Raw genomic sequence first — 26,154 nt, forward strand, 5'->3', positions numbered from 1 at the left:
AACAGTTGCACTGGGGCAATGAGAAAAGGTGTTCAAATGCGCCACCTAGAACCAATTCTGATTGTGGTGGGCTCCATGTAGAGTCATATGACTGTGCAACTATAGGCGCGGCCCGTGTCTTGCACCTACTGTTTCACTGGTGCTTATTGAAAATCTTGACACGCCTCATCATACAGAAGCACGCAAAAGTGCACTTTCCTTGTGCTATTGGTTTCTTGGGGTACCTACATGGTGCATTTTGTAAATAAATAAGAGCTATCCCTAAATGTTTGAGACAGGCGTTGAGTTGATCAGAGCCTGCTCAGTTTTAATTCTCACTAATAATGTGGGGGTGCCGAGTTATGATATTCCTGGATGTGGGTGCCTGTGAAGATGCTATGCTCCCTCTAGGCGAGTCTGAAGACACGACACAAGGTCCAGGGCTTTAAGTAATAATCTATTCTAGCAGCAATGGCGATGCATCTAAAACACATGTTCCCACAGGCCTGCCATACTCAATGTTCCTCTCGCATTCCGCACAGCATGAATAATAGTGTTCCTCGTCAATCACGTGTATGTGTTGTGCCCACACTGTGCACAGGTGAGCATTTGCAGAGGTGTACTTTTTCCTGAATATGCTGTCAGGATTGTGGCCACATACGATGTGGACTCATAATCCTTTCCCCTCTTGTGAAAGCTGTTGGCTTCTTCCAAAGGAAGCCGTTATTTCTTTGACACAGTGTGTTTGAGTGATGCAGAAGCGCATTTCACAAATGCAAGACTTCGAGCGCAATGCTCCCAAGGAGTAGACACGAGTGTTGTTTATTCCTAACGGTTCCCAAGTTGTAACTTTTCTATGTAATGCAGATCCATTTTATCAACATGAACTTAGTCCACAGGAAGTTGCGCAAGTTGTACCCTGGATGTTTGTCAAAACATTTAAACCTCTACTTTCTGTGAACTAAGTGCATGTTGTGAAGGTGTGGATCAACTTTCCTTTTATGTACAAAGTACATGTTGTAAAAACTCACATCAGCTTGTCCTTTTTGCACAACCTGCATGCTGTTACAGCTTGGACTTCTGTGTAAACAGTGCACGTTTTTAAACCTCGCATCGCTTTGGTGCACGTTTTTAAACCTCGCATCGCTTTGTCTTTTGTGGACAAAGTGCAGCTCGTCAAAGCTCATACCGCCGTACATTTTGTGAACAAAGTGCATGTTCTCAAAGCTCGTACCACCATACCTTCTGTTTACAAAGTTTAGGTTATGAAAAAGCTTCCACTGTTATCCCTTCCATACACAGTGCCTGTTGTCAATGCTTCTATCACCTTATTTTCAGTTGACAAAGTGCATATAGCCAAAGCCTGCTAATGAGATTAGCGCTTGTACCACTTTATCTTCAACAGACAGTCATAGGCACTTTGGAAACATGCACTTTGACCGCATAGGGCAATAGGAGCGTTAACCACACGCACCTTGCCGTAGTGCAGGGGTCTGCAACCTGCAGCACGCCAGACATTTTAGACCACAATTCCCATGATCCTTCAACAAGTGACTATTCTTGCTAATGGGATTTGTAGTTCAAAACATTTGGAGAGACAAATTATGCAGATCCCTGCCCTAGTGTTATCAAGTGGTTCTGAGGTGACATGTTAGTTCTAAAAGGTTGACAAGATACACTGAGCAAATCATCTAGTGTCAGCATTCTCCTTTGTAACCAGTATTGTTTTGAGTGGCAGGTCTCTTATACCGGTCACACGTCACGTGAATGCCCTCAATGTAGCCCTAGTCGCAGCATGTGCTTGCTCTGATGCCTCCAGCTTCTGGTTCCCAGAAACAATCATCCTGTGTAACTCAGACACCACTCTTCCCTCTCAGATAATTAGCCTCAGATTGCTGGAGGCCGTGAGAGCAAATTAAAACGAGACAGAAAACCATTTGAACTTTGGATGGCAGAAAGTTTTTTTTTGTTTTTTTTTTACATTCATTTTCCTGCCTTTCATGAGTGTTGAGCAATGGGTGCATATTTTTAAATGTATGTTTAGCATACATAGCTGCACAAAACGTGTTAAAGAATTGTAACAAATCTGCGAAATGGACTGAAAAGTCAGGAAAGTAGAACGTTTATGTCAATGTTTTATATACCCTGGGTTCTCAGTTTAGATGCCATTCCCTGTTCACCTAGAATTTCAAAAAGTAACAATTGTTGAAATGGATTCCCTCCTCAAAACCACCCTTCTTAAAACTTAGATGCCGATGCACAGATAAGTTACTGGATCAAATCTGACTAACTCCTGACTTACTCATCATCTCTCTCCAGGAGTAACTTAGTGTTACTTCTGTTAATGTCTTTGTAACTCAATGATAGTTTCTAATCCGGAGTAAACCAAGAAGAGTAAGTTAGAGTTACTAGCGGTCACTTCATTGTGAACCAGCTTTCTTGGGGACCTGGTGACCTGATACTGAACTGATCTTGAGAAACGGTCGTATATAAATGCTAGTGGCTGCTATAATTGTAATCCGGGATATCCTGTGACTAAATGGTCTTTGTCTCGACAGTAGATAGTTACTGATGCCCGAGCTATAGCCTGTTCAGCCACATGGAAAGTATGTACGGCGACAGGCATGTGTCACTCTACAACACGATGGCAGGATGTCTCGCCTCACCACAAAAATAACCTGGGATTTTTTTTTCGCAGTAACAATATCTTCCCAGTGCCTACAACATGTTTTCTCTAAATCACCCACCAAGGTGTACGTACGTTTGTTAAACATTTCATTCGAATTTGCCTATAAAAAATGTGTATGCTAGCAGCTATATCGATGAGTCCTACATTGACAGGGTTCCTTGAAAGAGAGCTTCCGCTTATGTCATAAGTAAAACTACACGTGCAATTACAATTTCCAGTAAAACGGGAAGATGGACATCTTTTCGTAATCAAACTGAGGTTTTCTTTGAACATTATATGCACCGAAAGCAGGGCCCGATTTGTTCAGCGTGTGGGTGCTACAAGGGTTAAAAACACCTCTAAAATCCACACAGATGTTTATTAAACCAGTCGATTCTTTTACACGTTAAATAAAGACTATTTATTGTGGGAATTTCATAAACTTTACGAAAATCTTCAGTTCATCGATATCTCTTAAAAGCGTTTACCAGTGATGATGTTGCTGGTGAAAACATCGACGGTAACTTTTTAAAGGCACTAAACACCCTCCACAACATATTTTAGGACTGTGGCAATTATATAAACATACTCCAGAATGTTTTGGGAAAGTGTTTTCACCCTCATTGCTTTCACCAGCGACAATATCACTGCATACCCTTAAAAGCCAAGGCATCTGCTAAATGGTGAGAGTCCAGGCAAGTTGTATTGATTGCAAAAGGCCATGATGCGTGTAGATTAAGACATTAGATCATGCATGGAGTCTTTGATAGAAAGAGCGGCCACATTCATACTAGCAAGTGATTGCTTTTTCTAAGTCTAGGGGAGCAGCACCTTGTGAAAACTGGGAGAAGGTGAAAGCGGAAGGCAAATATTGTAAACACTCTTGAGATTTAAACTTTAAAGAGCACGGCCATCTTGGTTTTCTATGTCAACCTTTAAAATGAACCTTGTACTGTCAAGAGTGTTTTATGAACATCTGTTCTATACGGTCACATACTAAATCCTTAATTTTCTGTAACGGAGTACAGTAAATCAATGTATATCTCTACTTAATCAGCATCTTTTAATGTGTACTGGCACTTGTTTCATGGTGAATCAAGTCCAACTCGTCATAATGTCCCCCGCAAAAGAGAGCCTCCTCCTTGGTTAATCAAATCATGTATTTAATAGCAAGTTTACTAGAAGTGTTTTTTGAGCCGTGCTTCTCGCCAGATTCCACCTGCTCCTAAGCATTGTAATAACAGTCATTACCCAGTTGAATGGCACTCAGTGTATCAGCCTTCGGACAGATAAAGATCTGGATTGACGCTGCCAAAAATGAACTTGTGAACTGCAGGCCAGCCCCGTAGCAGATGCAACCGCTTCACTCAATCCGCTACCTTGCAGGCTACCTCATTTTTCATTCAATTATTCCTTTTTTTTGCAAGATACGTTTCAAAAAAAGAAGTATATATATATATATATATATATATATATATATATATATAAAACACGGCCCGCTGTAGCAGCCGTGTAGTTATTGTTAAGTTGCTAAACCCATAGGAAGACCACTTTTTGGGCGGCTTATTACTTTGCTCCCTCTGGACGAATCCTCACCAAACTTTGCAAAAAAAGTATATGGTCCGCTCTGAATTTATTTGGCAAGTATATATATATATATATATATATATATATATATATATATATATATATATATATATATATATATATATATTTTTATTTTTTTTTAAACCTTTGTACCTCGGTACGTTGTGCGGATTGCACTCCCAAGAGCAGCTGAGGATTGAGTATCCTTACAGCACAAAGAGAGGTCACCACAATGGTCCAGTCAACATAATATTCTTTATTTAATGTCCATGGAAAAAAGAAAACAGTAGATGTATGACTCGTTTTGCGGTTCACACACCGCTTGATCACGTTTTATATATATATATATATATATACATTCATGCAGGAAATACTAGTAACATATATTTTGTGGGGTTCATGTTCATTATCTCAACGAACATCGTTCATAATTTACTCTACACTCAAAATACTGAGGCAAGATAGGGCTATGCACCACCTACCGCGGCCTTGCTCTGCCACCAAGCCCCTCGGACAGGTAACCTGTGTGAAGCGCACATTCTTAGGAGGCACTGGTGCCAACTGACTCCCACACTCTTAAACCCCCAGCTACCAATCCTCACATGCTCTTTGGTTCATCTCTGTGTTCTTGTGATGCTGCTGCGATTGTTAACCAGAGCCAGAACCCTGGCACCCACAACATTCGGCTCAGAAGCTCTGCCAAGGCCTCAGGTGCAACCCACAAAATATGCAGAAACTTTGAAGTAATAATGAGTTTGCAGCTGCTTATATTGTTTCCAATCGTAAAAATTGAGAAGAAGTGTAGGTAGTATTTTTACTTATTTTATCGCTTATTGCGGGAACCTAGCTCAAGAGTAGCAGAGTGTTTCACAACGGAAGGGTGTCAGCGTTGGGCATGGCATTTTATAGTGTAGCACAGTAACTGTTGGTGGAGGAAGGGGTAGTATGCCTCCATCCCTGCTATCCAGTGATCGGCCCAGCCCAGGAATGCTAGCACTATTTCCTGCCGCAGGCAGCTTCTTGGACCCGGACCAGGGCCACCTAGAAAACAACTACTGAGTTACAAATCCTCCGGGAGTTTGACTCTCAATCCGCCCACTCAAAACTTGCCCCTGCTTAACCACCGAGGGGTTCGTCATCAGTTCAAGGGGCATTGAAGTTGTAGGAGTCTGAAGTCTGAGGTCAAGGAGTTTTGGAGCATCTAGCAGGAGTGACCATAAAATAGGTGGCGCCAGCTAGAGGGTCAGATAGCTTCTTAGTGTGCAGCTGGAGTGTGAGTGTCCGAGTGACTGAGTCAGATTGTCAGTCAGGATTCTTTATATAGATGCTGATCACAGACTAAGTGATCTTTTGGCGCTTTTGGTCCTACACTGTCATGGAAACTATAGGATGCAGACATTAAAGCGCAGGAGTCTGCTGCGCTGAGGCGATGGATGTCTTAGGAGTTGGGTACAGTTGCATGAGTAAAGAATGACAACAGAATCAGCGGGGTCGGCATGTAGAAGGGGATGTCATTAGGCTGAAGGAACAGGTAAAAGGTGGCACAAATCAGAGAGGGGAAAGGCGGTAGGAAACCCAGAAGTGTAGACAAGACTCTCTTTTGTGTAATGTTGCTGTTAGTGGCAGATAAGCTGAATTGAGAATCTGCCTTCCTCCTTAGCTTGTGCTTAACTTCTTCCGTGTCTGGGCTGCAAAAATCTCCCCAGTCCATGGTGTCACCATCCTCTGAGCTACCTGCCTTTGAGAGAGCCACAACTGCGTGCCTTGTGGATATGTGCGTGGCGACAGATCCACACTGGTTGTGGCTCTTACCGTACGAATATTGTTGCATTTACACAACGTCCACAGTCACACGTTTACAACTATGAGGCACTGTAAATAAAGGCGTTCTAATGATCTTAACTCAGTGGCACACCAAGGGAACGATATAGACTAGTTGGGCTTTATCAGGACCTGTTCTCGGTGGCACATACATCCCATCAGCAGGACTATTAACCCACTAAGCTATCTCATCTGTTCAGACAAAAGGCATAAGGTCGAGGTCTCATTAGTGACATTACGAGGCTGATACTATGCTAGAGCCTCTGGATACATTGCTAATTGTGCACAGCGCTTTTTTTGTGTAATGACCACCGCTCTTTCCACATTCACTATAGCAGGGGTGTTGCTAGGTCTGGAAAAGGTCTGGGGCTATGGTAATGCCAGGTCTGTCAGGACTTGGGGCTAGCTAGCCTTTTGGTTGTACCTCCTGAGATTCTACCCGGGACTACAGCCAAAAGACAAGGGGCTACAGCCCCTCACCCCCACTCCCCGCAACGCCTCTGCACTATAGTATGAATTCCGTTCCCATTAATGGATGGGAATAGTTTGCGTGCCCTTTTTATTTTTCATTAGTGTTTTACTGAAATAATGCTAGCCGCCTTCAGCATGTGTCTTTCAACCTCTTCTCCCTATCTTTCTTAATGCTTAAGCAACGCCTCGAGGGTTTCCATCGCTCAACGGTCGAGGGGTGGGAGCCGGCCCTTACTCACCATTTAAAATGCACCAACGTTCTGGTGCAAGCTGCTTGGGTAAATGATAAGGAGCGCAAAGGCGCCGCCAGTGCAAGCACGGGCCTTTTGGGAGGCCCAGTCTGAAAACTCCAACTGCTTCCAGCTGCCCGATGAATGCCAACATCCTCCTCCTTCTGCTAATAGCACATCTCTTTCTCTTGCCGGCACACCCACTACCGGCTGCCAGCTGCGGGCTTCTGTCTTGCTCTTAGATGGTAAAATGGCTCAGCAGGTTAAGCCTTCGCCTCTGACGTCAGAGTTTCAAATCGTGGCAAGCCTGAACAAGCCTGTCATCCTTCTGAGCACCATTGAGTGGGATAATAATGACTCCATTATCAGTTCCAGGCATGTTTTAATTATCCATCCAGAGATGGCCCTCAACTATAGCAAGATGCCTGGTTTCGCAACAGACTGAAACTTAGGCTGTGTCACATGTCACTCTCGTATTTTCTCCTTTGTCTGTTTCGATCACTCGTTTTTGGTTCTACTCTTTATCCAGATGCTTTGGCAACCGCAGGTAGCATCCGGTGAGGTCCACCCTCATTTTGACAACCGCAGGAATCATCCAGTGAAGTTCACCCTAATTTTGACAACCGCAGGTAGCATTCATTGAGGCGTGCCCTCATTTTGACAACCGCGGGTAGCATCCATTGAGGCGTGCCCTCATTTTGACAACCACAGGAAGCTTCCATTGAGGTGTGCCCTCATTTTGACAACCACAGGAAGCATCCAGTGAGGCGTGTCCTCATTTTGACAACCGCAGATACCATCTAGTGAGGCGCACCCTCATGTTGACAACTGCAAGTACAATCGAGTGAGGCATAGAGATATTTTCTATTCATTGTATATTATATGGCGAGTTTAATTATCTATCATTGGTGCAACTAACTTTTCGTTGCTTTGCGGTTGATGATTTTGAAAGCTTCTGGACAAGGTTTTCCTGCCCTAGTCACCATTTTACTTTTTTTCCAGTGTGTGTCAGAGTATGTGGGCTCGTTGTTGAAGGCTTGGGAATAGTGCCAGTGGGTCAAGTTGACCTATGGGTGCTGATTGGCTGTCACTGATATGGAAGTTCAGCATAGGGTCTTCTCGAGGTGCATCAGGTCTTTCTGGGCAGGATTTTTACCTATGGTGCGGTGGCTGCGGGAGCAGAGTTTTTCCACTTTTGAATAGTTTTGTTTCAGGAAATGTATTTGAGTGGTTGACACAGCCCAGACACGTTGCGCACTAACATTCTAACCTCATTGTATATTTATATTTAGTAAATAATGTCTGTTATGAAAGAGTTAAAGATGGCCTTTCAACATTTCAACACGACTGCCTCGTTGCCTGCTTAACCTATGCGGTGTAGGCTCAACAAAGACCGATCTTGCAGTGGTGTGTGGTGTACCTTCAAAACTTGTGCCATGAACAGGTTTCCTATTTGCCCAAAAACACAGTCCTGGTAATTCCTACAACATACATTAATTCCAAACAATCTCACACTTTGTGCCGATGAGAAGAGTGAGAACAATTCACCAAACCATGTATTGATCAATTGCGGTGAAATTCAGCAGGACACCACCTCTTCGGGCAACGGAGCTCCCCAGATACCAGAAGCGTAGGCCGCACCTGTCACATCACCGCAGAATCAACCAGATAATGTCGGAGGCGCTTATGTTCTGTTTCTTTTGAAGGGTCCCCTGCGCGCCAGGTATCCTATCTTTTTTTCTTTTTTTTCCCTTTCTTTCTCTGCTTTGTTCTTTTTTTTCCCCTTTAGGGGGTTCTGTTGGTGAGAAATGTACCTTTTTTAAAGTTCATTACACACAGCAACTCTGACCCAGGATGGTTCCAGCCGGATTTAAAATAAAGTATTATTGCAAGGTTGTTATGAAGCTTGGGGGGTCGGAGAAAGCCCCTATATTGTGTAGTGTTGCATGCATTTGTATATAGTGCACCATAGTGAAGTTCAACCTTGTTTCTAAGTAAACCAAATATTAGCAATCTCAGAAACTGAGCCTCAAAGAGATGGGGTGTTTTTTCCAGGTTTGCACAGTTTCATTGAGTATGCTAAAGAGATACTAGGCATTAGGTACTTGCGCACCCTTTTTCACTCTTTAGCATACTCAATTTTTGACACATTCAGCAGTCTGAATGTCACTAGTCATTTCCGTTGCAGCACAAATGAAAATATATCAAAATGTACGTTTCCTAATTCTAAGGCCAAGTCGACATCAGCTAGCATCTTAGACTGCAAATAACTAACTTCCAGTTCCATTGAGTAGGCAATCCAGGATGTATACTAGTGTCTCTTTGTTCTTATGTAGTCGACTTTCCTAATAGACAAACTTGCATCATAAACAGAGTGTCACATATGTTCAGCCGCGAAGGAGGGAGCTCAGTCAATAAACGGGCCCGGTGATGCTTTAAAGCGTGTTGGAAGAATGGCCGCCTGTAAACAAGATATGTGTTTCCTTTTTTCGTAGACGGGTGACCCCACCCCACACCATGGCCTTGACTGTCAGCCTTGCTGCTACAGTCTGGGAATATCCCCTGCAGTTAGACTTTGAAGATATCCCATTTCTCCCAGAATTAGGCTCACATGCCACTCCCGTATAGCACAATTGCGAAAGAGGGGATTTGTGATCATTGAAGTCCAGAAAGGTGGGGCTCCCTCAGCACAGGCCTCCTTCATGGGAAGTGCCTCATTTGACAAATTCACAACAAAGGAAATTGGAATTCCGCCTTGCGCTCATCCCATCCTACAAGCAATTTCCCCTTTTGGGCTAATCCTCCTATGTGACGCATGCCACCATCTTAAAATAGTTATTGTGGAAGACACAGGTGTTGCCGGTGCTGTCTTGAGAATGCCATGACTGGGAGTGGATGTTCTGCCCAGCAGGCAGCTGCTCCTCTCTCTCAGCTATAGGACACAAAGGCACTCTTCGCATTGTTTGTAATTTTTCTTCCCTAGTTTTTTTTTTTTTTTCTATAGCAAAAGCTAAGTGACCAATTCACAAAGACTATGACTAGCTCGGACTTACCCCTGACTGAAACCTGGAGTCGACTGTTTGGCTCACAAAGCAGTTACAATGGGTAACCCTATCTCAATTAAAGTAGGCCAGGCTTAAGACAAGTCAGAGTTTCTCATAGCAAGTTCTTTGGCAGTCCAATAGACATCTTCTCTCCATGTTTAAGTCGGGAGAACGTCAAAGTATCTTCTTTGTGCATCAGACACTGAGAGGCCGATTCATAGAATTATTTGCATTGTAAATAGGGACTTTGCGTGCCAAACTGTGTGCAAAATCCCGTTTGTCGACGTGTGCAGCACTTTTTCCTACTTTGCAGAGACTTCGCACAGGCTTGGTGCGTCTCTGCGAGCGGCCGAGTGCCTTGCGCGAGACCCCACGCAGAGCATGGCCATGGCTTGCGGAGAGGGCAGGGAAGGGGGCAGAGCTCGAAAAAAGAGGAAGTACAAGGGAAAATGTGGGCATTACTAGGGACGGCCCTCAGGCCATCCATCGCAAATCCACTATTGTGCAGAACAATAGGTATTCATGGATCAAACCGCGCAACCTCTCGGCGGGGAAATGGCCATGCAAAACCCTCATTCTATCCACCACCCGAAGGCAGGCATACAGACACTTGCGCATAGGATTCACAGCGCAGAGGTAAGATAATGTGTTGGATTCAGGGGTGCGTGTACGCAACCGGAGTTCCGATCTAACCCAAGAGTGCGCATACGCAGTCAGCGGTGCGCAGGAACAGTTTACAGGGGTTCGCATGCAGATTTTCAGAGTTTTGCTCGAGTTACGATAAATCGTACGCATGTCTTTGGGGTGCCAGTAACAGTTACGGGGGACCCCACACAGGATCCCCGAGATGCAGGCCTGCTTGCAGTTAACTCCACGCACTGTTTAAAGGGTGCATGTATTCACGTCTGGAACGAGCATGCAAATGCAATTGTTTCTGACTGTTTTTGCTTTGCATGGGGGCGTGTCAGGGGCGTTCCAGCCGCGACTTGCGTTTACGGTTACTTTGTATGAAAATACGCAGAGCACGCAGAAAACATTTCTGCGCGCAGGCTCGCACAGAGCTGTTCTCGGCGCACAGGCTTTGCAGGATCTCTGTGCACTATTGCATGAATCGGGCCCTAGATTTCCACTCTCTTAACCTGACCATACTTTACAGTCTTTATTCTTAAGGTGGCCAACTCCTTACTCCTTTCCAGTATGGCATACTTGCAGTGTATGCCATTCAGTTACTGCTGTGCTCGATGATGCTATATCTAATATCTCATCAGTTATTACGATGCGGTCATTTCTGGTGCATGCAATGCAACGTGTACTGTCATCAAAGCATTGCACGAGGGAGATTATTTATTATGGTGCATTTTGTAACTAATGTGTTTTTTAGTTGGAAGTGCAAAATTACTTAAAGTACACGCCTTTCGATCAATATATGCTCTGTGGCTAACTGCTATGATTAGCACACACGCTCTTTCTCTCTCTGGCACGTGTGACTTGGCTCAAATGGATTATTCTACTTTCACATTTTAGGTGAAAGAGATTTTCCAAGCCTTTTTATACCCACCATAATTCTGCTGGTGTCTCACCCTTATAATGAGTGTAGGGGAGAGAGACAGGCAGAGGATACATTGAGGCATCGTGAGGGGAAGTGAGGGAAGAAATAGAAAACAAAGTGGAAGGGAGTTGGGTAAACATCTGGAGAGAGGACGGGATGTGCTTCAGTCAGTGAAGACGAAAGGGCGACTCTATGGGCGAGAGGTTGTGGAGAGAGGAACGGGAGGATTAGAGCGGCGGGTGGGCAACCGGTGGGCAACGGGAAGGCGTGGTGTGTGAAAAATTAAACTTGGCTTCAGATTCTTCCTAAACTGTTTTCTCAGCTGAACTATGACTCCGCGTGATAGATTGTTAGGGAAATAGTTCCTTTAAAAGGGGGTTTGTGTTTTAATTACTGGTTCTTATCGGACATCAACATTTTTTTTTGTCTTACTGAAAACATGGATTTATTTTAACCTACAAAACAGAGAGACTTGAGCTGGCTGGAAAATGTCTCCATGTAAGGCGCCAACCTCGGGAGAAAGCTCTATAATTAGCGAGATTGCCACTTTGCCTGCTCACTTTTGGCTGCTCACTTTTGTCAAGTGTGAATGGCGAGGAACGAGGCTTACCAGGGCTTGGAGCATTCGCGCAGCACCTGTCCAAGGAGAAGCTCAATGTGCCTTCCCAGCGACCGAACATGTATCTCTAGCGCCCTCCGGTGGTAGGTTTCCACAGTAGCCCAAACTCCGAGTGACAGGGTACAAGGCCTCGTCATAATACGGCAAGAGAGCACGAATTGGGGGTTAATTGGGTGTTAATATCCCTGCATGAAAGCTCAGTGTGTTTTGTGCCTGTAGCAGAGATTAATGCGCGGTATGCAGGTTGCAAGTTAGAATTCCAGCTGGGGCAATTAATCTAAAAACACTGTCACCGTGCCAAGCGTTTGTCAGCCAAAGATAGACATCTTTAACTGGGTGGGCTGCATCCTGTGTGAGGAAATTTCTGAACACCATAATCTAATATACTCCCTAAGGCAGCCGTCTACAAATTGTAAGTCTGCACTTCCTCATACGCCCAGGGGGCCCAGAGAATGTCCAGGGGGCGCAAGGCTCTTTAAACGCGAGTATGGCGACTGCTTATAATAGGAATTATGCGGTTCTGGCATTTGTAAGGGATGGGGTTTGTGAGGTGAGCACTCAGCATAAAACGGTTTGGATACCACTTCCCTAAGGATACTGTGTGTGAGCCACACGGCCAAAGGCATTACATTCCAAAATGGTGTTCTGAATATTAGCGCATTTTGGGCCCGATCCATGGAATGTTTAGCCTGGTGCAAAGTGGCTTTGCACTGCCAACAAACGCCCTGATTCACAGAGCGCTGCATCTGTGAATCAGGGTGTTTGTTGGCAGTGAAAAGCCACTTTGCACCAGGCTAAACGTTCCATGGATCGGGCCCTTCGTCTTCTGGGTCATCTGTATCTGCCTCTGCATATCCTCCTATACCCCCCCCCCTACCCCCCACCACTGTTCTTCTTTAGTGGTGCTTATTCATTATAGCTGTCGCTGTTTTTCTTTCTACTCGTTTTTTTCTGGTGAAACCTAATTTCTCGTGTAGAAGCATGCTTGTGCTGTCTGATTTTTGACTAATCAAACTCAAGCTTGTAAAAACGAATACAGATAATAAAGCTATTTGAAGTTATAAAGACATCCTGATGGATGGCTAACACCAGATACGGAGTGTCCCCTCCCTTCTTTATTCTTCCGTCCCTTACGTTCCACACTTTTCTACACCCACTGCACTTTACCAGTCCCCCTCTTTCCTGCTGCATCCTCATCAAAGCACCCCTGTGGAAGACCTCTGTTGTGTGCCCACGTGGCCTCCCTTTCCTCCTCCCATTACTTTTTCCTCAGCTGCGCTGCATTTGAAAGCAATGAGTTCCTGCTGTTGAAACAGCAAACATTTCTATAGCACTGCACACAATAGTAATAACACGTTGTTGAAAACGTTTTAAATAGCAGATGCAGCCCCCTTCATTTTCTTCTGTTATGCACAATGTGAGTGCATTCTGCACAGGAAACGCGGCATAAATGTTTGCTGCTGAACGATAACTCTCCTCTGCTCCCATCTGTCTCCGTCCCTTCATCCTCCTGTACCACGTCACTTGCTGGTCAGCCCCACAACAAGTGGGACCCCCCCCCCCTTCGGATTGCTCCGGTCAACAGGGCCACTGCCAGGGGGCCCCATCCATATCACCATTTCCCAGAAAAGAACAGACTGACGACCAGTCCTGCACGAAGGGCACTGCCCAGGGGGTGAACCCTCACCGCCCACCCTTCGCGAAACGATACCTGCATCAGCTGCCCCACTTCTCCCCCATGTCCTGATCTCCCGGCCCCCCCAGACTCTGCATGCCCGCAGCCCCTTTCCCACCACGGCGCCGGACACAGGCAAGCTTCAAACAACAGAGCCCCAAACAAACACCAACCAACAAAACCAGAATCTACATCCATTTCACCCCCCTCCCCCCACAAAAGACAGACTGCTACCTGTCATGCACTCAGGGCACAGGCCTGCCACGAGGGGGACCCTCACCCGACGTTCCTTTGAAAAACAATACCTGGTGGACCCCTGGATTGTCACCCTGCGTCCAATGCCCCCACCTGAATCCCAATCTTCCGGCCCCTAAAGAAACACCAACCAACAAAACCAGGGTCTCATAATTGGCCCTGTCTCGCCGACGGGTGTCGCTGCATCCCCTCCAACACCCCACTCCCGCTTGAGACACCCATTCCCTATTGTGTGCTTGGGTCTCTTGTCAAGGGGGGGAGGGATGGTAAATTATTCCCAAGAACCAGCCACCAAGGGAAAACAACCACACCTGCTACCGTTCCACGTCAAAAAAGGGGGAAAACATCCACTGCATTGTGTGGCAATGCCTGGCCACTAACCATAGCCCCCAAACACGGGCCCCTCCACTACTGGTCCCCATCCCCAAATAACATCCAACTATGCAGAGACGCTGGAATATCCGGCACAGTGCCATCATTCCTACCTTGGTTGTCCTCCACAATAGACTTTTGTATTTTGGCACCCCTGTGTGAGGGCCGGCCAAGCTTCCTCCCGCGAACCCCAGTTATCAGGCAACCCGAACCGGAAGACTGAAGAACAAGAACTTGCAACCGCTACACATCCAGAGCGGAAGGCGACAAATACTAGAGCGCAATTCGGCAAAAGGCTGTCACGTCTTTTCCCCTACCCCCACCTTATGACCACAGAGCCTGGCCCCACCAGAACAAAGACCCTCGCAAATACCTAAAACTATTATTTGAATGGAATCTCACCCTATAACCGAATACATCTCTGTTGAAGGCAAAATGTCCTTCACTCAAATCATCTTGACCATGAGGGCGTGTTACCCCTCGCACTGACCGCCTTATTGGAAATGGCTGGCCTGACCTCCTCCCCCTGTCCCTTGCCAAACCCGTTTCCGCCTCAGCACCATAAACTATTGCAGGAGGCACTATATCAATGCAGGATGACACAAAACAAACTGCATAACTAAGCTAACCTGTTGCCGCCCGGGCTCAGAGGCGTAGACAGAGCATATGTAAGCAGTGAAAAGTCGAGCCCTCTACCTTGCTCCCCATGAACATGAGCTGCAGCGCAGCTCTCGACTTCACTCACACGACATTAACTATGTCTGGCAAATAGAACAGGTTTTCCATTAAATGCTACTAATGTGAGCTTCCGAGATCCCCCAGATAATGTCAGCTGGTAATTGCGACCTTTCCTGCATTCAAAGATCCCTTCTAGAGCAAAGTACACACCATTGTACATCAAAGCGCATACCACCTCTGTGAAGCACCGCGCAGGGCAACATGAATCTGAAAATCAGAGGGTGTCTTACCGAGCCAGCCAGTTAAACCACCTGCCCACCAGTAAGTAAATGGAGCTCCGTTCCAAAACAGTCTCCCAAAGGACTCGAAACAAAGAACTTGCATCGCTGGCACTCCAACTTCTCTGAGCTGTGCCTGTATGCTGCAACTTTCTAACATTCATAAGAAAATCATGACCTGTAAAAGGGGGCCCATAGATTAAAGACTCTCCATCACCTACATAACTACGCCCTTGCTTGCACCTGTATTACAAAACTGACCATATGGGGAAAGCATGTAACATTGCTATCATCTATCTCCCTTTCTACCTGGGGTGTACCCCTGGGGTCTAACCTCTCACCCAGGCTCTTCAACCAATACCGCATTGCCATTTTCTGCTCCAACTTCCAGATGGCATTCCACTCATTTTCAGGCTCCCTTCAGCCTCCTCCTCTCCCTCTCTCATCTCTGATTGCCTATCTGCCATCCAGGATTGCTGTGCTGCCAATGATCTCTGCCAAAATGCCAGCAAGACTGAGATCCTCCTCATCGGCACACCTTCACCCTCCTTTCCTGTCACTCTCTGGCCGGCCTCCCGTGGCCTTCCTCCTACTCCCACCTGTGAGGCTAAGAACCTTGGGGTCTTCTTTAACTCCACGCTCTCCTTCTCTGCCCACATCCCTGATGTCTCAAAAAAGTCAAAATTCCGAATGCACCTCTTCAGAGGTATTCTGCATTTCCTCTCCTTCTTCCAGAAGCTCACTGTCTCTCGAGCCCTGGTTCTCTCTAGGCTAGATTATTGCAACAGCCTCTTTCTAAATCTACCTACCTCTACTCTCTGCCCTTTGCAACTTATCCTGAACAGGACTGCAATACTTTTCCTTGGCCTCAAGGCCTGGGATCGTATCTCTCCAGCCCTGAAATCTCTCCATTGGCTCCCCGTGGCTGAGAGGATTACATTTAAAACCCTTTGCATCGGCCACAAGGCTTTCTGGGGCCTGGGACCCGAATACTTTCAGTTTTCCCTCCGTAAATGTCTCCCCCCCCAAACCCTCCAGCCCTTTGCTCCTCTAACTCTAACTCCCTAAGGGTCAGTCATTTTTTAAAGAAACAAGCCTGGGTAGATATCTGTCTTCGGCTGGGGCCTCCCTCTGGAACAGCCTCCCTGCCACTCTGAAACTTGAGGCGAACCATCTCCGGTTCCGGAAACACCTCAAGACCTTCCTCTTTGCTTCTGCCTTTGCTCCTCCTCTCCCCTGCTGATCTGCTCTGTTCTCGGCACCGTGCACCTGTCTCACCCTCTGACTTTCGGGCCCAGGTACCTGCTCACCCTGCCACCCTCCTGCACTGCTTCCGGACCACCTCTTGCATTGGGGTCTGTATCTGTAACCGTACAGTCCCCTCCCTTCTTTTCTGCACTTATCAGACACAACCTGTCTGTTGCCTTATACCTAGCGCTTGCCATTTGCTGGCTGCACTACCACTGTTTGTTGCTTTTTACTATTTATTTATCTGTTATGTCTTTGCTCTGAACGTTCCACTTCTCCCTCTCCCATGCACTTTCCCCTCTCCCATGCACTTGTGTGTTCTCATTGTCACTGGGCCTAGTAAGATCGTTGTTTTTGTACTCCCTTGACCCCTCCCTTGCCTCGTTGCGCTTGGAAACACTTGTGTACGAGCATGATACAAATAAAATATCAATATCAATATCTAGTTCTTTTGATGGGCATGCAAAAGTGTCCTGCACTTATGACCACATATTAATTGCACTTTCCAAACCGTTTAATCAAATACTGACCTGCGATCACTCTCACACGCCACCTCCACATGCTTGGACAGGTGGCAGCACCAGGCCCTTGGCTCTCCTCTAGCGCTACTGGGCCCAACACAGAACCAGCTTGGGTGAGAATATGCACTGAGGGCGCCATCGCAAAGGGCAGCTTTCTGAATTATTAGGAACATATCCCTCGTCCCACTGTTCCATCTCTAACGTGCCCCACACCAGCTGCAGCAATCTAACCTGTAAACCCCCTCTATACTGGGGCTAGCCAAAGCATACCTTAAAATTTGACGCCCCCCCATCCCCTTTCCATGCCACTTCCTAAATGCAACACAGAGGACCTGGCTGTCCTCCGCGAGAGAACTGCCCACCGCCAGGAAACTAGAGTGCATAAGAGAGGTAAGCATCCCCTCACCCAGAATGCCCAACCTCATCCCGCAGCGTCAAACGTTCAGAATTTCAGAATTTGCAAGGAATCTACATAGCCAGGGGCAAAATCTCCCGTACTGCGTCACCACCCGACCTGAGTTATCCCGGTCTTGTGTAAAGCCATTGAGGGACTCGGCGCAAAAAAGGGGCACAACAATTCAAATGCACACAAAAAACTCAGCAAAGAAATTATACAAAATCTCCCGTACTGCGTCACCACCCGACCTGAGTTATCCGATCTAACTGAACACAGTTGCAGAATTCCGCGCAAGAAAGGTCACTAAATTCACCCCTTAGCAAGCTCAAGTAACATCGGCCCGTAAAGATTTACTGAAAACTCTGTGCCCAATACCCAAAGACACCAAACCACCACATGAATACGTGACATTATAAAATCTAACACCACCTCACAAGCTGCAAGCTAACCTCAGCAAACTGGCTTTAAGCAAAATAAAGCCGCGCAACTCCATTGCCCGGAAAAGAGAGGGAGGGCACATTGCGCCCCTTTCTTTATACCCACCTGGGACCCTAGCATCTCTACATCTGCGCTTGGCAGTGGCACCTGCACATGACATCGCCGTTTCGCCTGGCACTGAGAATGTGCCTCCCCTACCGGTGTCCCCTCAACCCATTGTCCAGGCAAAGGTTGCCCGGGGTGATTTTGGTCCTCTGCTGGATGTACACTGAGCTCTGCACCAGACCACGTGTTCTGGACTTTCTTAGGCACTCATTTTATCCTCCCACTCGTGTTCACACACTCCACTCCCCCTCCCTTTCAGCAGTGCCTCACCCCCCCACGATATTGGCGACAGCAGCCACGCCCCCTTCCACGCTTGTCAAGTGCGTTATTGTTTCCAGGTATTCGGCCCATGGTTCACTCATTATTTCCTGTTAATGGAACGGGATCTTCACGCTTCTCTGCCCCTCCCATTGGTAAACCGATCCACAAACCATCGCGTTCAAGGTTTACGGCCTTGGAAATGTTCCAAAATCTTCCAGGTAAGTGGTAAATGTTTCCTCAACTTGTGTGTGGCTCCCGCGTTCAAATCCTGAAAGATGCTGTATTGGCCAATTCCCTTGCATGCAGGTACTTCCCATGGTTCCATCGGAGTCAAAGGTTGTGTGATGTAATGCCTTGCGCTGCCTTCAAGGTCAAGGGTAATGCCATGTCCCTATTTGTGAGGCCATTGGAGGAAGGGAGCAGGAGTTGATGAAAATGGGATGTCACTTCTGCACCGCCTTTTGTTTGCATGACATTATCCCGGAGGCTGCAATTTGCATTTATAGCAGCAAAGAGCAGAGGGATGCAACCAGGCTACAGAGGCCTGAATGGGACCTTATAGTTCCCATTCTGTCGGACATCTCAGTTGGGAATGAAGGTGGCCAGGCCTTGGGGAGAGCAAAGGGGACAGGGGACTGTCTAGGAGAAGAAAGCGCATGACGAATGGGCCAAGTCAAATCTGGGCGCATCATTGGTAAGGCCTTCTCTTAAGTAGGCTGCCCACTTCTCTGTCTGAATATATGTTATTAGTTGAATTTTAGCTGCATGCTTTTTTTCAACCAAAGAATGGTGGCGAAGATCCCCCGACCTCCTCCTCCACTGCACAACCCCCAACCGAACCAATATTGCCTAACTCCAACACCCCATCTCCCTTTTTGGTGGTAATAAAAAGCAGTACATCCAACTGGAATGAGTTACCTCGCCATCTTAGACTTGAAAACAATTTTCAAATATTCAAAAAACAACTCAAAACCACTCTCTTTAGATAACCTTTGATCTATGCCATATCAATGCATAATCCGACGCTGCTGTCGTCACTTCTCTTTTTGATTGTCATCCTGTGAATCACTCCGTCCGCGTGTCAATGTCGAGCCTTGATGCTTGCGAGCTTCGACTCGTTACGAATATATACAATAAAAAATAAAAATAACCAGTTGGGGGTCGGCCAAAGCACATAAACACCCCTGTCTCACATGTCCAGAAGGATAAAGACAGACTGACAAGAACATGGTAGAAAGTTCAAGCCAACTAAGTAGATGCTCTAGAATTTAAATGCAACACTGGAGAAAAGAAAGGAGGGGGGTTGTGTGAACTTTCTAAATTATAAACAAAGTGCCTGAGGCACAGGTTCTAGAGCAGAAGAGATCTGCTAGGCCTAGATGTCATCACAAGAGACTGCAGAATGTGGGAAAGGGAGACTCGGGAGTGTGGGACCTCATGAAACCGCCTGGATGCAGAAGTAGTGGCATGTAAGGCCAGTAAATGGGTGTGATAAAGTAATAAAGTAGGTCAATGTATAGTGTCTGTGTCAGGAGTAGGCAAGGACATGGCCCGCCAGAAGAGGATGCTGTGCACAAATCTGTGTTTCTTTCTACGCAAGTATAAATGGAACTCTGAAACCAAGAGCACAGGCATGTAATTTGCCTCATTCGTGGATGGCACTGCGGAAGTCATAGAAACCCACAATTAGACACGATGAAGTCATTTCTGTGGCAGACTATTCTTTTCTTTGAAGCACTTTCTATGATTTTATCCTAAAAAAATCAGAGGCTTTGTCCCACCCCCCAGTTTTTAACTCAAAAGAATTTGACATGTAGGAGTTTTACAAAACACTCAACATGCATCGAAAAAATACATATGACAAGCCACGTAGTAATCACGGAGGTTGTATGATTATATATGTAGACATATATAGGACCGTATTCAAAGGTATTTTCCTAAAACATGGCATGAACTCACCAAGCGGTCTTCTTGGCTGCAGTGTATTTTCCACACATTAATGAACCAAATCAAGTTGACTCCTCTGTCTCCACACCCTTGATCCCTTGGGAGCAACTGACTTTAAACTTCTTGATACCCACTCAAGTAGTTTAAAGCACCCAGAAGCCTGCCTCAGTGCTGATGGGCCCAGAAACATTCATTTAAAGGTATTCAAAGTGCTCTGCCTCCCTGGCTCGCCTTAAAGTGCCTTCATTACTTGTTAGACCCCCACTCTCTACCTTTTTTGAAAGATATCACTAGTAAATTGACATTGTGGTTGATATTATTGCCTGTGCACCCCTCTGTTTTCAAACCCAGAATGCCTCTTTTATTTGGAAGTCTGCATTCTCTGTGTTTTCCTTTGCAGGGGTGGATTATGTGATTTTGATTGTTATGATGTGATATGACATTTATAACACGCCGATACACAAGTGTTTCAAGCCGCGACGAGGCAAGGAGTGGGAACAGAGGGAAGACAGAGACAACGATCTTACTAGGCCAAGTGACATTGTGATCACTCAATTGTTTCTATTGTTTGTATTTTTAGTAATTATCCATGTTTATAGAACTTTGGTTGGACATGCTTTTATTTTGGAACTGCAGTGCCATTATTGTTTGGACTTCTGTGTTGGCTCACCCCCTCGTGAAGTTTATAACCTGCCCTGGTTTTTGCTTGCTTAAAGAGATGAAGGAGGTACACCTGTGAGGCTGTTCCTGTTTCACATGGATCACTGCTGGTTTAGTTGTAGTATGGGACTGAGCATGTATTTTATGCATTACTCATCCCTGCACTCCTGCAGAGTAGTAGTCATCTTGTAACAAGTATTTCTATTTTAAGAAACTTTTTTTGTATTTTATCTGATTACCTGACTAGGGTCCACTGGCTCGGCCAATTAAAAATATTTTGGACCGTGGGTCAAACTGCAAGTTTGCACATAGTCATATACGAGAAAGGGTGTGGTTGAAAAGTTAGATAAACACACGTAAAATGCCAAACGGGAAGGAAGAGGGTGATTTGAAGGGAAGTATGTGAGGTAGACACGTGGAGTGAGATAGATAGATATAGACATGTGGAGTTTGGGGGGTAGGGTGGTAAGTATGTAAGGAAGGTTAGATTAAGCATGGAGAAAAATGTGAAGAAAGGAGAGCGGAAGGTGGGGGACAATTGGAGTGAGATACTTGAGAAGGAAGGAGGAATGATGACAAAACACATGACAGGAAGAGGATGAGAGAGGGAACAGGCAGGAAAAAACGTGACTAGGCAGGAGGACTGGAAAGAGGAAGAGAGGAATAATAAGAAATGGGATATATGATATGATAGGATATGGCATTTATAACGCGCCTATACACAAGTGTTTCAAGGCGCGACGAGGCAAGTGAGGGGGAACAAAGGGAAGGCAGAACAACAATCCTACTAAGCCAGGTGTCATTCAGATCGTGCAAGTGCATGGGAAGGGGGAAAGTGCAGAGGAGGGGACAGTGCAGTACATGGGATAGTTGAGTAAATAAACAATAAAGTATGTCCAGCGGGAGGCAAATGCAAGGGTAAGTGCAGACATCAGGTGTCAAGTGCTGGTAGTGGGACTGTAGGGATACAGAAAACAGTCCCCAAGTGCGGGTGTTGCCAGGAAGGCAGTGCAGGTGTGCGACTGGTGGGGGAGGGGACCTGTGCCCAAGATCAGAGGGTGGCCATGTAACCAGTGCAGTTTCAGCGGGGAAAGTCAGCAGGGGAGAGGAGGAGAAAAAACAGAAGCAAAGAGCAAGGTTTTTAGGTGCTTCCGGAACGGAGATGATTCTCCTCAAGTTTCAGGGAGGCAGGGAGGCTGTTCCAGAGGGAGGTCCCAGCCAAAGAAAGAGATCTACCACCAACTTGTTGCTTGGAGAAGCGACTGACCCTGATGGAGTTGGAGGCGGATGAACAAAGAGCTTGAGAAGGAAGATATGTAGGAAAAGAGAGTTGAAGGTATTGAGGCACCAATAGGGATTCCCCAAAGAGTTCTTTTTTCCCATCTGCAGTGTTAATGGAGTCCAATGGAAGGATTAGAGGGCAGGTTTGGGAAATTTCTTCAACCCATCACTATGGGCCTCATTAGGACCCTCCCAGTCCAAAAAGAACAGAGGTGGTAAATCCGCCACCACCGTTCTTTCCGGACCGGCTGATTGGGAGTACTGCAGGCAGGAGGTGTCAATGCTGCCAGGTCTGACCTGGCGGGTTCAACATGGACATGGAAACACCGGCTCTGTCGTAAACGGAGCCAGTGTTTCCATGGTCCCCACCCGCAATAGGAATGGGGATTTACCGATTTCCGCCTCCAGAATTATCGAGTCACTGGGATTGTAATGCCCCGGTAATTCCGGAAATCGCGGAGTCGGAATGTTAATACGAGTCCGGCGGTAACCTGCTGGAATTTCTGGCTCGGTTACCGCCGGACTCGTAATGAGGGCCTGTGTCTCACATGGAGCATATGTAGGCATGAAGATGAGCGGGGGAAAGATGGAAGAGGAGTTTGGGACTGTACAGCAAAATCCATACAATGATTCTTTCATGAGAACTAAGTGAGGGGATCTCTCAGAGCGCAAGTATTTTTGAGTGGAGAATATATAACTATGTAGTTGGTCTTTGGAGCAACACCTCTTCTTGAAACCTCTTCCCCAATTACAATAAAGACCTTAAAAAATAATGGGCCTCATTCCGAGATTGGAGGTAGCCATGGCGCTATTTGCGCCATGGCTGCCTCAAATACCGGGTCCAGCACCGGTCTTGTTCAATGAGGATTTACTGGTGCATTCCGACCCTGGAGGGACCGGTAAATCCCCATTGAACAAACCATTCCCCATTCCCATTGAGCCCCTGTAGGGCTCAATGGGAATGGGGAGGGTGCTAATAACAGGCTCGCGACTAGCAAGCCCGTTATTAGCGCCCTGGTCCCTTAGCGGGACCCGTAAGGGACGTGTGGTCAGACCACACGTTCCTTACGGTTCCCGCTAAGGGACTGCGGAATTGGGCGGTAAGGGATTACCGGCACCGGGTGCCGGTAATCCCTTACCGGCCAACTCATAATGACCCCCAATGTCTGTCAGGTGGAAAATATTGGTAGCTATTATTACGAACAATAAAAGAATCACTCTGCCCACCTATCCGTTCCGAGGCATTATTGCAAGTGCCCACTATCCTCTCATCACTAACACGTTCATCTTGCAGTCTGAAGCATATTATATGCAGGCCAGCTATGCGGCTCACACACAGCAGTTTCCAAATCCCTCGCCAGAGCAATCAAGCAATAGAACTCTACAACAATTAGCATGCCACAATACCTGCCAATGCACCATCGCACCCTGGGCCTACAACCTCCCATCTGGATACAATGCATCTATGCCCTTGTCGAAGACCACCTAGAAACAGACCAGCAGACGGAGATAATGGTACTCGCTCACTTGCAATTTTCCTCTGTCGCCACTAGCCTAACCCATTCCTTTCCGATCCGCCCGAGCACCTGGAGACCATACAAATGTCAGCGGCCCTTGCTATCAAACCCATAACATAACTTAACACCTAAATGGGAAAACAGACAAATCTGCCTGTTTCCTGTTTTTCCAGTTTAATTTCTGCTCTGCGCTCAACTGATACTTTGCGTGCAAACCTTGCCATCGAGCAGGTGAAGGTCACATGCACGCCTGCCCATATATTGTGGACTGGGGGCCTGCAATCCCCATGACCTGCAACCTAGAGGTGTGGAGGAATGCTGGATGTCCAACCCTTCCTAGAAGTCCTAGAAGTCGCCAAAAATGAGACAAACTGAAGCCTCTGCATACGTGTCCCGCTCCACCGGCAGACTGCAGGGGAATCCCCACAGACGGACCCATCAACTAATGCTTCTGGGATCGGCAGCAGAATCTGCTGTTCAAATGCAACCAGGACTTCTGCATGCGGTGTCATACCGCCAACCACCGGGTGGTAGCTGTGCTTACCACTCGCAGATTATCCCACCCATTTATGAAACATGGAACTTAAAGTTTTAGACTCCTTAAAACCAATTCGTGAGCAGGAAGGCATCTCAAAAGCTATTAATGCTGTACAATTCCGAAAGATGTGATGTCCTACTAAATCAAAACTCTTTGGGCCCGTTTCACAAAGCGTTTTTCAATGCCAAAGTTCGGGACCTGATTCATGGAATTGTTTACATGGTTCAGAGTGACTTTGCGCTGATGAAAAGTGACTTTGCACTGCTGACAGAAACCCTGGTTCATGGAACTGTGAAAAGTGTATTTTTACAGTGCAAAGTCTGTGCAAAGTCATGTTTTGCTGCAAAAAAGACTATGCACTGACTTTGAATTGCAAAAATAAACTTCGCACAGTTCCATGAATCAGGGGTTGTGTCAGCAATGCAAAGTCACTTCGAGCCGTGCAAAAAAAAAAATCCATGAATCCTGCCCTTAGTGTGTTATGTCTTATACAGCTACTGTACCCGTCTCCAACGCCGATGCAGTCTTGCATCTTACATGTGGCGGCTTGGGTATATAAGCATGTGTGTGTGCTGGTAACTAGGCCGCTCTGCTGTGGTGTGTCTGTGGCCAGAAAGACTTCTGACAGGGTATGTCGTTTCTCACGTATATGTTGTATTTCGAGTCACGCAATACCATAAGGTTCGTTGTGTGGCATCCATCACCAAAAAGTATCTTGGTTTCCAGCGCCCCTGTCGTTCAGCGGGGTGCAAAGCCCCCTCCCCGGCCTGTGGCCCTGTCTGCAGAAATAACAGCCAATGATGAGTGAGAACAGGGCCTTGTTAATAAGTCATCCAACTTTACAGCCTGCATTGCTGCCACTGGGGGGGAGATCAAAGCACATGTGTTGAGGGACGGCCTTCCCCGCCCAAAACTCGCCATGTCCAGTTTTACTGCCGATTATTGCAGCCCCTGGAGAGAGACCCTTCGCTTGGCCGGAAACCCACAGGAAATACCACTGCAATGTGTACAAATTGCCACAACAAAGATCATGTCCTCCACCGGGGTCTCCCTTATATCTATCTCGTCAAAAAGCACATGTTCTATTCCACAACAACCCGGACCAAAGGACCAGAGCCCACAGCCCTGGACATCTAGTCTGTGCAAAAAGACAGGTTCGAGTCCCTCTGTCTGAAGGGTCGCTCTCTCCTGTTTGCAGCCAATAGTCCACGCGGGTGGACGGCGCCTGCCCATTTTTTTCAGAGGGTTCACACAGTCCCCTCCTGTGTGTTCTCAAGTAATTAAAAACAAAACATTCGGCTCCCGCTTGTACAGTGACGTGGCTGGGGAGTTAACCCCAGTTGCACGGCTGGGAATCCAATACTTGGACGCGTTAATCGTAAACATGTAGAATGTCTTATATTGATATTCTGCTATACAGGGTACGTTTTGTTATAGATTATTAGACGTAAAAGCTGCACACCGTTTGTACTTAGCCAACAATGTTATAGTGAAATGTATTCTCTTGACAAATTCTGCCTTGTGCACTTTCTTCTGTTGGCAAAGACAACATTTGCATATTTCACGCTACGATACATTCAGTTTCTGACGTCACTTCCCATTTTAGTTTGGGCTTAAACACCACACAAGAGCTGAAAAACGGTGGACGAAGTGCAAAAAGAAAAAGGAGTGGAACTGTAGACTTGCGCTACCCGCGCACCCTGCCGTCAACCTCCCTCTCTCGTCTGCAGTGAGTGGAATCTTCTTTATCCGGCTGCAACTCACTGACTGATGTAGCCCCTCGGACCATAATACAAGGCTTTTGCAGAGCTGCATTCACACATACTGATTTTTTGCATTTGATTGCCTAGCTTTCCAAAATTGCTACGTACCCTGTTGTGCCTGGTTTACCTGTTGTAGTCCCTTACCCCCGAGGCATTCCTTTACTGCACGTTCCATCCACTCTAATGTCGTTTTCTTAGTTGTATTTGCTTGCCTGCATGCCTGCTGTAGCCCCTTATTCCTTGAGGGAGGAC

The 26,154-nt window shown here is 46.5% G+C and overlaps 1 protein-coding gene across 2 annotated transcripts in view; it reads left to right on the top strand.

Moving 5' to 3' along the window:
* Positions 1 to 26,154, top strand: part of NRP2 (neuropilin 2) — a 193,178-nt gene that overhangs the window by 66,468 nt on the left and 100,556 nt on the right. The window lies entirely within an intron of this gene.

This window comes from Ambystoma mexicanum, chromosome 9 (assembly GCF_040938575.1).
Source record: "Ambystoma mexicanum isolate Mex_15411 chromosome 9, UKY_AmexF1_1, whole genome shotgun sequence".
Classification (NCBI taxonomy): Eukaryota; Metazoa; Chordata; class Amphibia; order Caudata; family Ambystomatidae; genus Ambystoma; species Ambystoma mexicanum.